Raw genomic sequence first — 14,839 nt, forward strand, 5'->3', positions numbered from 1 at the left:
GTGCATGTGTGCAGAGGCTGTAACACCAGATGGCACAAATGAAGTGGTAGGAATCCTTCCTGAGATCCCTTCAGGAAAGCCAGCAAACTTCTCCACAGGTACAAAGACACATAACTTACCAGTTCAATTCATACGGCACCTGGAATGTTCTTCGGGGTTATTATGAGAGATGAGAACGGAAGCTAAAACATCATCAGTAAATAAAAGGGTCCAGGCATTTGTGTACTGAAGATCTCAAATAACAATGAGTTTTAACTTTCTCAGAGCCTAATTTTTGATTGCTGTTAGTCAACTACAGTTTCTAAAATAACTTTTTTGATTTAGACAACTAACTGATAAAAAGAAAGGCATTCTACATGCTATAGGCTTTTGCTTCTCCTTTCATTCTGTCATCAGCCATCATCTTCCAGGCAGCAGTAAGACATCTGCAGTGGCTGAACTGTTGTAATGACAGGACTGAACCATGAGTGTAACAACCAAATGAACATTTAATCATGCATTACATCTCAATTTTCATCAAGCATTCCTATCTCTCTAAGTAACTACAATCGTTCCCAGGCTCTTAGTATTAAAGTCTGACTGTGGCTTTTTTTTCCTCACTAAAGATTTTGTGGTCTCAGTTTGGAACAGAGAAGAATTTTTGCTAACACAAGTGAAGGGTCTGTGTATCAAAAAGAAGTTTATCTTTGCTTCAGATCCACCTGGCTTTGCTAATCCCACACTTCCTCCTCCTGAGGGTCCTCTTACATATTTATACACAGCAGACCCTCAGTGCCCAGACAATTCATCAATTCAGGCATCATCATTTAATTCTTACCTACCAACACACTAACTGACAATAGAGAATCAATGTGAATTATGTACCCCAACATTTCTGTTACATGAAGAGCAAAGTTCACAGTCTTTATGGTCAGATCCAGCTCAATATCTGAAAAATATGCATTAAGTTACACAAAACATCCTTGTGGTCTGTCTTGCATTAATTTACACATTACTAGAGGCTTTGTAAGAAATACGTGATGGTTAAAAATATGTAAAACACACAACTTCTTTGCATTCCAAGCTTGTAGAAGCTCAACCTGAAACACCCACCAAAGACAGCACAGATATCATTTAGTGTTAGTACTTGCTACTCCACTCCTGGTTACTCAGCCTACAAGCAATTTACTACTTTGGATTTGTATTTCATGCTAAGAAAAAGCTGTTCCATTGCTGCTGTGATTTTTCACCATACACTTGTAGAGCAGTTTTACCCTGTATCCTTACTCCAAAGGGTGCACTCCTAATGGGACTAACTGAGCTGAGAGGAAGAGATGAAAAGCACAAGATACAGTACACTGGAAGCATTCTAGTAACAAAAAACCACAAGCTTATGCTACTTTTTTTTAAAAACCATCATCAATTTTATGAGGCTTTCTTCTCCCTATCCAAATACTGCTGCTACCTTGTCACCAGTTATCAGATTTAGAAAAAATTAAGACCTACAAACACAGAAGACCAGACTACATCATCTGACTACATCAGATTTCTTTTAATGCAACTTTGGTATGACTGCAAGTGGTTCTTTGACTGCCCATGAAAAATTACCCTGGAAACTTATACTGCAATTCATGGTTTTCAGACTTCACATGCATTTTGCTTCAAAAATCTGAGATGACTTTACCTGCCTGACATGCACACCTCAGAAGCACTCTAATAAACTCTACTGGTCTGTGATGGGCACACTTTTAGAAAAGCAAGATGACTCATTCCAGCAGCACAGTCCAAATGTGTTCCTTAGAGATATTACAGGGAGACTGAAGTCAAACAGCAAGCTCCTCCAGCATGCTGCCTGCCAGCTCACTCCATAGCACACTTAGACAGAGCAGTCTAAGTCCTTCAACAAGATCCTGTAATGCACAAGAGATGCCACATCTTTCCCGTCTCTGGATGGAATTCCCCCGTTCACTCACACATATCTGTGTCACTTGCTACAGCTGGAGAAACAGCAGCCGCTCTCTGCATCCCACATGCATCACTCCTTCTAGCCTTGTACACAGGCATTATCACCAGACTGTTTTATCTTTTAACTGAAAGGAAAACCTACAAATAACTCAACAGCAGTTGTCCTCAGCTGAGGAACAGTCCATTATTACCTGCGTGCACCTTAAACTGGACACCTGAAACCATTTCACCTACTTCACTGTCTTGGCCTTCCTACTCAATTCCTGGAAACTTCTTTATGGCTCCTTTGATGTAGCAACTCATTGTGCCTCGGAATGGCTGCCTGCCTGACATGGAAACATGGTTACATGCAACGTCAAGGAGACGTAACCAACACGCTCCCAGTAAAATCAGACTAGCAGAAGTGTTTCCCACTTGGAAAGTCACACTGTAAATGATGGGATCCACCACACTCAGCCTTCTCGTATGGTTCATTCTCCTACAGCATCCACCTAGAGCACACAAAAAGCAGCATCCTGGTCCTTCCCCAGGTCTTATTCCCAACTCTACACAAAACCTGTACTGCAGCCAAACCAGAAACCAGAGTGTTGGTGTGATCCTAGAGGAGTTCCCCAATGCAGACCACAGCACTAGCAGAGAAACACCTGCATTAGAAAGGACTGACAAACTCAAATGTCTGTAAAACTACACCACCAGATACTAACCCATAAAGGATGATAAGAAATGGAAGAGTTCAGATGAGAAAACAGGAAAAAATAAAACCAAGACCATTTCCTAAATTTAATAAAAATTCCCAATATTTGACCCTTGAAATTTCTTCAGATAAACAGGTCTCTGACTACATCACATCTGTATGAAGCTCCCCAATATGACCAGCAGGAAGGAAGGACTTGTATGACTATATGGAATAATCCAGAATTAACATACTGTACTAAACAAAGAATATTAGGAGAATATGGTTCTTTTATCAACTCTAGTAAGCCTGTTTGTATATTTTACACCATTTCAGGCACACTATCTTCAGTTTCTTTTCCTGGTAAACTTGGTACAGCAAGTGTGTTCTCTGAGCTGTAACTTTAATTCTGGTTAATCCACACACATGTATGGTGTTAGCAAGGGCAGAATATATATCAGTTGTAGAGGCTTTATTCCAGTGGCTAAAGTATACATCTGAGTGCATCTTAAAAACTAAAATGGGAAGACATAGAAGCAGGGAGAAAACAAGTCTATTCATGGGAGAAAATGGCTGGGTGTTGAAGATCAATAAACATTGCTGCTCACTGCATTCTCTTTGAAAGGAAACAGGTGGTTAAAGACATGGAAAAGTGTTCCAGAAGTACTCCAAAGTACGGTTTAACTCAGTTTAGAAACTACTGTTGTGTCTGCATTTTAATAGACAGGGATTCTTACAGACTACACATTTCACAGGTCAATGCACACTGCTTTCACAGCAGTCCCTTCAGTGACACCACCAACAGAACTGGCAGATGCTTCAATTAACCGCATTCCTACCTTGGCGGATCAGGGAAGGGTTTAATCACAAATTGAGAGTTTCCTGAGAGTTACTCGAAGTCCACTTTGTGTCAGACAGGTGTGCATCAGGATGAAAAAAGTGTCACAACAGGAGTGGGAGGACCCCAGGTCTCTGTCACTGTCCTCCCCTGGGAGGTCTCTGGAGCTCCCCAGTTGCAGCTCTCTGGAGCACACCCTACACACCAGCAGATCCCCACAGAATGGAGTTGGAGCCTAGAGATAATAAGCCAGAAGGGCTGGAAACTATTCTCATTATTTTGCATATTTAAGTATTGCTGTCACTTTCAAAGTAATGGGAAGAGCCTCCCACTGTGAGAGTGACCTCAATTTTGTTCCCAAGGAACTCAAACACAAAATACTTGTTCCAGCCAGCTCAAACAAGTTACAGACCTCTGAGAAAAACTCCACTCTTCACTGCTAAGAGACCTTCAGAAGGGAGGATAAACTCCATTAGTGAAGATGACTGGCTAACTAGTCTAACGTACAACTGTTTTCCTGAATGTCTGATGTCCCCTTTTTCCACAGATCTGTCATTCTGTAGAAGTATGAAGTAGAAAACTTTCCAAGCTAATTCACTTCAACTCTTCACTCTCATAAAAATGGCACTGAAAGAAGCCTAATTCAGTACGAAATCTTTATGTTCAGAAGACCAATTTTCTTCAGACTGCCAAAAATATCTACCTTGCAAAAAAAAAATCTTCATAGAAAGCCAGGTTATCACACCTCAGCCTCAAGAATTCAAATATATGGCCTTTATATAACTAGAGAACAGAAAACACAGAATTAATATAAAAAGTTCAAACGAGTGACAATTACTGAAGGTAAAGGAATAAACATTTCAAGTGTTGCTTCTGAGAAGAAGGATGACGATTCCCACTGCAGAATTGAACTCTCAACCCCCACATGCTAGACTCTAGACTTTCTGCTATAACAAAAGAACACTTTTTTTATTTATGTCTTAATTCAAATTTCCATTATTACTTATTCCTCAGTGAAAGGGGGGGTGGAGCTAATCACAGCAATTAAGAGTTGAACAACTGCACTGGTTTTCTTCTGTGTGTATAAACACAAACATGCTGCCAATCCACACTGCACACATCTCATCTCAGAAAAATCACTCTGAGTTACTCAAATTATTGCACATTTATATCTCATTTCAGCAACTTCTACTGATGCAACCACACATTTGATGTTCTTTAGCTGCTTCTATTTTAAACCTCAGTTCAGCTGCTAAAAGGATTTTTGAAGCTATTTTCAATGGAAGAGGAAAGATGACCTACATTGGCAGAGCTGCCTCTCTGGCCGCACAGCCTCCCGCAGTGGGGATGGTGCAGCCCTCACTGCAAGGACCCCACTTTGGCCCAGTGAAACAGATTTAATTTGTGACCTTTAGATTTTACATGCTACACTGCACACCTTTCTGAACCCATTGCTAAGGCATGCAGCTGAAAACATCTATCTGACATGAAAGAAAAGGCTAAAACTGTACAACCAAGAGTCAGTCAAACGAAAAAGGAGAGGGGAAAAAAGCACATTTATTTTCTGTGAACAGTCATTAGAGAAACATGGAAAAGATTTAATGTCTACTAGAAACATTAAAGAAAATGCATATTCTAATGCTTTGCAGACATGAGAAATAATGAATGTTTCTTTGCATAAAGTGGGCAAATTTAATGCAAATTAGCTCATAAGTGCATGCCTACATTGCTGTGCAACATCTATCATCTAAAAATGATAGAAATCTAGAAAATTAGTTCAAGATCTCATACTTTGTGTATAAGGAATAATATCAAAGAAATTTGAAGAATCCTGCAGTATTTTTACCTTTACATACCACATCAAAAAGTCATTTGAAAAACAGCAAGGTCCACTCAAAAAAATCTCAAACCTTGCAACTGGGCTTGCACCTGCAGCTTGCTGGGCTTGCTGATTGTACAGATCCAAGACACTGCAGGGAACACTTCTCTATCTCTGCAAAAGAAGACATATAGAGGTGTACAGCCAACGGAAGAGTTGAAGAGAGAAGCTACTGTTAAGGCTTTAAGCATCCTCATTTCTCAGGAACCTTAAATTCAATGTCTCTACTAGTATCAGAGTAGCAAGAACTGCTCAAAAAGAGTAACCTCATTGTAACAGTGCTGATCGTTGAAGATTGGTTTGAATCTGAATGAGAAATCCTGCTGGCAAATTAACTGGGAAACACTGCTATGTGTTTGCAACCTGAAATTTAGTTTTGCCTCTGACCTACATGCAATACTCTACCAAAAAGCCTACAGACTGCTTATTAGATGTAATGCAATGTATTAGCATCCTGGAAAGGTACAGCAATTCAAAAAATCAAAGCTACAAAAATTAAAAAAAACACATATGGCATAAAGACTGACTAGCTGATCACCAGTAGGGGGTTTGTAGTGAACCCCTAAATAATAGCTGAAAAAAAACCTGGTGGGGCAGAAAAACAAATCTGACAGAAATGCTTATGAATAAGAGTTGTCTTTAAAGTTGTGTCCATCAAAACTTTTAAGTTGAATCTAGAACTGTTTGAAAACAAGAGAGTTGGTTGCTCAACTTCTGGGAGTAAACATGACATGGTAAGTATGACCATGCTTTATTATGAGCTTACTGGTCACCTATCTGGCTATCAAAGGGTCCTTGTGACACTCTCCCTAGTTTTCGACCCTCTTGAACATGACTCGCAATCCTCAGGAATGCCAGTGCGTTTTTCATTCTCCTGGCTTAATTTTTAGCACTGTACAAGATCTCTGGACTCCCAGCAGAGTTCAATGAACATCTCACGACAGCCCCTCCAACTCTGACCTTCCATGAAGGACACTTCCCAGGTGGTAAGAGAGCGCTGACTGCAGCACAAACAGATTTATCAAATACCTGAAAAGTGGCCACACCCAGCAAAAATGGAAAGCAAAAAGAATTCAGTTCTTTTCCTCTTCCTGGAGCAGCACACAGCAAACTTTGGCAAGAGTCCCCAAACCTCATGCTGGATTAGAGCTATCCTTGCCAGTAACTCACATTTAATAAAAAATGATTCAGCTGTTCCTGAACTGGCGCATTAGTGGGGTGCTCCCCAAACCTGCCCAGCTACCACCTACCTGCAGGACCACTACTGCAATCCCTCTGCCCTTCCAAGGTGCAGAAGGAAAAGATGCCCAGTCTGCAGGGTGCTGTGGGCATGGTCATGCTGGCTTTCCTTCTTTAGGGCCTTGGGTTTGTTGTAGCGTTGTTTGCTTGCGTTTGGGTTTTTTTGAAAACTTTAAGCACTAAATGTTAATTTAACTAAGTGGAAAAATAATCCATGACCGTTCCAGGTCTGAGGGCATCAACTATAACTTAAGAGATCTGACCCAACTTCATAAGTTGTTTCAAATGAGACAAGGAAGTTTCAACTAGCAAACAACTACATTTTTAAACTGGAAAAGCCCTGAAAAAGGGTTTGACTAGAAACAGACTTTTATATACTATCAGGTACTGATAAAATTCAGGGTCTGATTCTTCCCAATGGTCTGCTCTCTTCTCTCACCCCAAGGAAGATCTGTTTTTATAAGTTGCAAGAATTTTGTTTCACACAGCCCTCTTTCTGAAGGCACTAAAACTCCAAGTAGCCAGTTTTGGGTACTCATCATATGAATGGAAAGATTATTGCATAGAAACTGTGCAGATTAACTAAACTGGGTTATATGCCTTTAGCTTTTTATGGAAGTACTTAAAATAAAGCTTATTTGGAGGAGAAAAAGCCTTTTGCCTACCCATATAAATTTTTTCTAACAAAATAGTTTTAAGATGCCATTGTTACTGCTCCACCAACAAACTTAAGCAACTGGTTACCCAGTGCTTTAAGGAAGGAATTTCTATACACAAGAATATAAATTATTTAAGTGACTCTATAAATAAGGCTAAATTTGCCTCTTGCCTGTCTGGAGATTCCCCCAGTTAGTCTAACCTAACTTTTTTAGGTAGCTCCTTGGTATGTGTGTCTGTACACCCCAACAAACCAAGTCACTGCTCTATTTCAAAAGTGTTCCTGATGGAAGCTCAGTAACCTTTCAAAAGCTGGCAGACAAGAACTCATCCTCTATCATGCAGACAGAACATAACTCACAGCCAGGGAACAAGCCACCATGTCTGGGTGCAAGATACTCAGTGCACAGCTTTCTTCTCCTCAACACACCAATCACAACAGAGCAATAGGTAAGTAAGTTGTGGGCAAGTGCAGCAGGATAAAAACTAGTTTCAAAAAAACTTGAGACTATTTTAATTCACTGCAATTCACCACAGACGGAATATCAGTCAGAACACACACAGCCCTTTAAAGACATCAGAGCTGAAGTGTCTATGCAATATTACCTGGCTGTAGCCAAAAGCTCTCTTACTTTGTCAAAAAACTTCTTGTATTTTCAAAGGAAAAACCAATCTTGTTGCAAAAGTTAACCCATACATTTAGCTATGGATTAGTGTACTCCAAAGATGTTAAAGCCCCTCCTGTACAAATGATCCACTGACACGGAGCACTTGCATCAGACAACTCAGTTGAGTTCTGGAAGATGCGTGCAGCTGGCTGGGAGGCTTAGCCTGGCTCACAGACATCTCACCACACTATTTGTATTTGATGCACAGTATCTAGAACCTGCCTAAAGATACCAACAGGAAGAGTCTGCTTCACACTGAAAAAAAAGAAATCTGCCTTAGGAGCCTCTCAGTATCAGTTTCCAAGGCACTTCCCACTTGGAGCAAGCTCACAGCACAACTCTACAACAAAGACTGGTGAGAAGTGCCAGATGAGCTCAAGCTCTTCAATATGAACTTTATCAGAAGAGGAGGCAGCAAGAGGAACTTTTTCTTCTAACTAGATGCAGGATCCCTCACAGCTGCTGCTGCTTCTGGGCTGCAGGCTGGGACTTGCTCAGCTATATGCTTTTCTACCTCTTTCCAACACCTGCAAGAGAAAAAATAAGCAGAACATATTTGTTCCTACTCCTCCAACTGGAAGCAACTGACTGCACAGTAACAGCCAGCAAAACCGAAGAAAACAAGAAACACGGGGAAGATGGGAATGAATATTCCATACCCTAAGAACAGCTACTACTGCTGGGTGTTCAAGGGGAAAATCAAGTGATAAATGAAGTATTAACTAACAGGCTTGACCTGCTGTCTTACAGGAAGAATAATTTATGCTCTAGGTTTACCTCAGTAAGTAGAGGCATCAATGACTGATAATTGAATTAACAGCAATACCAACCTATTTTGTGAAGCTGCTGAGATTGTCTTCAGCTGCTTGTAACTTCTTCCCATGTCTGAAGCAGAACACTGCATGCTCAATGTCTGACCTCAGCCAGACTCTCTAGGAGAATTGTATCAACTGAGATGGTCTGGATGCTAAGATCAGTACCATTTTAATATAACTGTGTATTAAATTCTTGCAGATAAATTGCACACTGGTTCTGTAACTGAGCAGAAGTCATTCAGCAAAGATTTGCATGACAATAAAGCTCTCTGCAATGGTTCTTCCAAGCACCTACAACCTCCTGGATGCATGATACCGAGAGCAGGAAGAATTCTTCTCCTGTGATCTCAGCATTGCTACTGCTAGTGCTGAGCAGAACAAAAAGGAGGAAAAAGGTCCCTCAGAACAATGGAGAGAAAAATCTGTAACTGCAATTGGGTTTGACTGAAAAAACACAGGGATGAGTTAAAGATCTCTGATTTTGATAAAACAGACTTCAACTTAAAACGAGGTGTTCTTATCCTTTTCGGTGTTTGTTCTATAGATACTACCAGCAAAAAGTTACACTAATTCTCTGTCCCACTGGTTCAATATACTGAATTTTAAAATCTGATTACTTATAGTAATGGCACTGTAGAACATGCTTCAAAGAATTCTTTCTGAAAGCAGTCTGCATCCAGGAACTGTGCAAAAAAAGAGTATTAGACAAGTCAAATTCCTGCCTGTACAACATGCATTCAGTCTCCTGAGTACATCTGTTACGATACCATCTTCCATTAGGCACTTGAACTACTTTTAACCACAGGACTTTTAGCCTGTGCAGCATTTCACTTCTCTTTCTCTGAAGCAGTTAAAGCAGCACAGCAGGGAACTTCAGAACACAAAGGAGCTTCCATTGCTAAAACAGCTGAACGCTCTCCAGAATTAGATTTCCTTTCCTATCATGAAATTAATGCTTATACCACATCCCCTCTGAAATCCCAGTTGTGAATGAACCTTCTGCACACCAAATTTGAAATGCCTGAAGGTATGGCAGAAAGAATACTGTCAGGTGAACAGGTGCTGATGCAATGGACGTTCATTCCTTGAATTAAAATGGAAATACAACCACCTCTCACAGGCTTAAACACAGAGAGAGAAAAAACTGTATATTCTACACTTCCACAAGGTCTGCAGAAAGTTCAACAGGAAAATCCAATGAGAAGACTGCCCATTCACTGGTGCTAAGGAAGGAAAAAAGTGAAACTGTGCCTGAAGCAAGGAGGGTAGGACTAGTTTGGTGTGCTTTTCATTTTTTCTTTTTTTTTTTTTTCATGTAATGCACTTTGGCAGCTTATAATCAGATAAAAATATATTGTGTTTTAAATTCATAAACTTCACCGATAAGCGAAGAATGTTTGTTTTATGAAAGGAGCATGGCCCACTCCATTTATCTCCAAATTCCACATGTGAAAAAGCCAACCTCAGAGGGCTTTTTTCTCCTGTAACGACTTTGCCATCTGCTTCCTTTTCCAGAGACAGGCCACCTGAGCATGTGCAACTACACTCACTATCAGTAGCTCCATGGCAGATTGGAGAATCCAGAATTAAAAGAAATCCTCTTTTTTGTGTTTAAGATCTTTCAAGTGAAGATGCGTTGACAACCCTGTGTGATTGTGGTAGCCCGAGCAAAGTTTATCTGGAATTAAACAAATACTTCATATCGGAAAAATCCTTACAAAATACCTGTACTCACCAGGTACATTTCTTCTGCAGCTGGTGTCAGAACTGGCATGCTATTCAGTCCCACGATAAACCGTGACTGACCCTGGAATGCTCCTCTAGCCTAGTAAGCTTTTCCGATTCCTCTGCTCCTTTCCAAGTACTGCATGAATGTACAATCAGGAAAAGAAAAGTCTGCTGGCTGAGGAAAGGCACAAGATGAGCAGGTGCCATGAAGGATTCAACATGTCCAAGTATTTTAAGTTTGATTTGCAAATCTTTCTTCAGCTTTTGCTACTTGTTTGTCTAGAATCAACATATCATGCCCTCCCCAAAAGCAAAGATGATTACTAAAATCCAGTGGGATTTTTTAGTGGAATCAACTACAACTGTCCCTTCGTTCAAAAGCAATTTTCTCTCAATTAGTGCCTTCTAAGCATTATCACATTCAATACACAAATGATTCAAATTATTCAAAATGTTTTGTTGTTATTTCCAAGACAAAATTTTATTATTTTCCAGAGATCTACCTGGACACATTTCTTAACAGAATTCTTAGGCTTTGAAGAAGTGTGCTGCAAATTCTTTGCTTTTGCATAGTTGGGATAAAAAAAAATCCGACCCAAACCTGGATTTAATTACAGAAGAAAAATTTAAATGTTCAAATTGTTTTATGCTTCCAGCATCCCTAAAATACCATCCAGCTTTCTTCTGAAGTGCAAGTCATCTTTATTTTCAAATTAATTTCAATTGGAAGAACCTATGCCATGCCTCTCTTGAACATGGACAAATTTAAACTTAGCCTTTACCTTAAACACTTGGAATCTCTCCACGGTAATGGTAGATTTTGAAATCTATTCCAGTGCTCAAGTCTCATGAGTGGAGCTCATCTCCTCCCCCCTCCCACCCCAGCCGTTTCATCTTACTGAAGAAATGAGAAAGAAAGTTGTCTTACCGATAACTCCAAGGTTAATGTCCCCTGCGAACCCCACCTAGCAAGTCGACATCATGACATGTCAGGTCAGCCTCAATCACGCTTCCCTGATAGTCAGGTAAAAGGAAGGAGTTAAAATACAAAATTGACACTTGCAGATTTCTGGACATCAGAAAATGTGATGCAATATATTCTGAACTGTCTTTCAGAGCTTCTGGTAACCTCTAAGTTGTTAAAACATGTCTTCGGAGATATTCTCCTGTTCTAAAATTTCAGAAGTTCGTGATCAATAACCAAGTATCACAGATCCACCTTGACTATTTTGTTTCAATGAGACCAAAAGCATAAGGTTTCCCTTTAACACAAACAATTTCCCCCCCCACCCCCCCCATTTTATCAGTTAATATACGCTAAACATAACCCCTCTGGGTTTCAAAAGACAATTTAAGCAAACAGACTACAACAGCTTCATTCAAATTCTAAGTTAACAGAAGCTCTAATTTCTTTTTGTTGTTTTTTTTAGAAAAAACTCAGAACACAACTGGGTATATCTATAAGGCTCTGAGCTACTCACGTTGTTCACGTGAATGTCACAATTCCACTGAACAACCTCCATTGTACAAGTAATCTTTAATCACACACACTCCACCTCAAGTCATGCATGATCAAAGATTGCTGATAACAGATTTATAGGACAGGTCCTTACTGTTCTATGGATGGGCCACCAGTATTCTGGATAACAAGACTTGCTGAAAATTACATACATCTACAGGAGGGTCTACATGTCTGAGAGGTTTAAGACTTTTTGCTCAATACCTCAAACTTACTTCCCTGCTAGCCTTATAATAAGAGTGCCCTCTGTATTTTTTTTTCTGTGTAGTTCAAAATACAGAAATGGGCTTCATGTCCAAATATAGAGGGGGCAAAAAGTGGTCAGGTTTTTATACAGAGTCACCAAAATCATGCGGTGATCTTCTACTTCGAGTTTATTTTGGAAAGTTTTAAGCAATGCAGTTGTCATTCTTTAATAATCACACTACAGAAGCTGAGACCTGAAAATAAACAATTGCTAAAAAAAAAATTAAACCTTTAATTAGTAAAATCATAAGTTGAATTTAGTAAACTGATTTTGTTAATAAAGTGAAATTAAGTCTATAATAACACAATAGCTATAAAAATACTTTGCTCAAGTTTTGGAACTGCTAGGAATCTGATAACCTACTTCTTAAGTCAAACACCTTATCAATACAGACATTTAAACAACTGCTATAAATGAGTGATCAAATGATTATTAAAATCCCATTTCATGGTTCCTCCTCCAATGCCAGCAGGACACTCATAAAAGCCGAATATTGGTGTGCAGGTTGAAATCCATTTTCAACATATTATAAAGGATTTTTGTTAAGATATACTGAAGAAACAATCACAACAGATGCACAAGAGCAAATTTAATTTTTTTTTTTTTTTTTTTTTTTACTGTATATCAAAATTGTGCTGAGAAATTCTTCCCTGGAGTCAGGCATAGTAGTTTTCCACTGTGCTACAGTATCTTTGCTCCGTAATTTTTTTCAATAATTTCATTAAGTTCTTCAACTTCAGCACACACCACTACTTGAGTTAGCTGTAGCACACATTATCTTTAATGATTCGTTAAAGTACTGCTGCAAATTTAAATGGTGAATATGAGTAGCCATAAACCGTGAAAATCAAAGAATTTGGTGAATCTTCTAAATATAAACTTTTACTGACCTTAATTCTTATAATTTTCAACTATAAAATGTATAGCTCGCTACTCATATTTAACAAAACTATTAGTATAAATGGTGAGCTGGGCCATTATACAAGAAGTAAATACAAGATGCAGCTTTACAGTTCTCAAGGAAGACAATTTTACATTTTTGTTTTTCAGCTGTTTTGTAAGCACTAAAACTGAAGTGTGTTGCTTCCTCCCCACTCCCCCCACACCATGTACTGGCATCTCACCTCTCCTAGACTAACATGTGCAGTACAGGAACACTACCCTTCTTCCAGGTTGGAGAGTGATTTAAACGTGATTCCAATTAAGCTCCCTTGTACTAGATTCCCTTTAAAATGAATGCTGAAAAGCCAGTACTTATTGGGACTACGAGGTTCTAATCAGCACACCACAACAGCTGTTTAACTACCAGAAAGTCATACTGATAGGGCAGCAAAACTCTGTGTTAAAACAAAATTATAAGCCAGATCCTTATAACAAGCTAATGCCTGAAGTCCAGGCAATAGCACTCTGAGTTCACTGCTCAGGTAGGGAACAGAGAGGACAGGATTTGGCCCTCAAAAAACAAACAAATGAAAAAACCCCAACAACATACTAAATACTGATTTTTTTAAAAGTACTTTTGAGTTCTTTATGACCAATTCTATTAACTGGAAGAGCCTGACACAGGGGCAAACCCTTTTTTGAGAAGCAGATAGACATCTTTGATTCAGGTCAGAACTCAAACCCTGCAATCCCATTCCAGATCCACAGCGGTGTGGGGAGGCTCATCTTACTGAGTACACTCTGACCTAACACACTTGAGACACCAGACAGGAACAGAAGACAAAGGGAGGAGTATGACCACTGAAGTTTAACTTCCTCAATAGTCTGTGTTTGGAATGCTGTAAATCAAGTACGAGCAATGTATTGGATTTGGATATTTAGAGGTCCAGCAATAGTTTTCTTTAGAGAAAGTACAAATCCGTTTGTTTCTCTCTTTTCTTGAGAAGCAAATGTTCTTCATTGGGGTACAGAATGGCTCAGATGCAACACAAGAGTAATGTCATGACTTGCCAGTTAAAATTGACATCTGGGAGTGTCCAAGACAAGGGTCAAAGCAACACAATATAATGTAGCTAGCAATGCCCCCAAAATATACTTTTTTTTTTAAACAGCCTTTATTAGAAGGCAGGAGAATTCTAAGGCAAATTGTTCATCATGGCAGAACATCAAATTAAAATGTCAAGACAGAAATAAGTAGAATCTGAAGAGTATTTTTGTGTTATCCATAGCAAGAAGCTAGTTTACTGTGCCATAGCACCCAAGTTGTAATTCTCATTCCTAGTCAAAGATTATTTTAAATTAGACTAAGATGCTTGAGATCAAAATCATTTCCCTGTGTGTTTGTACGCTGAATAATACAGTAAGGCTGGATCCTACCAGAACAGCTTCCACAGGACATAATCAAAGGAACAAAATTAACACCATTGTAGGCTCTGCTTCCTTCTCCACGTTACATTAGAAGACTAGATTTAAATTAGATCTCTGTGAATGCTTAGATACAATTCAACACTTTCAAAAAGGAAAAAAAAGTTTTAAAATTAGATGCTGGTAAATTATTGAACAGCAATTAAACAAAGAGTGTCTTTTGGGCTGTCTGCATTTTCTCCTAGTTTTCAGTCTGATGTCCACAGTGCTACATGTTGGAAAGCACAGGAAATTTTGCGTGAATTTGATCACTCACATAGGCAGT

Source organism: Manacus candei, unplaced genomic scaffold, assembly GCF_025592945.1.
Source record: "Manacus candei isolate 608988 ecotype Guabito, Panama unplaced genomic scaffold, ASM2559294v1 h1tg000151l, whole genome shotgun sequence".
Classification (NCBI taxonomy): Eukaryota; Metazoa; Chordata; class Aves; order Passeriformes; family Pipridae; genus Manacus; species Manacus candei.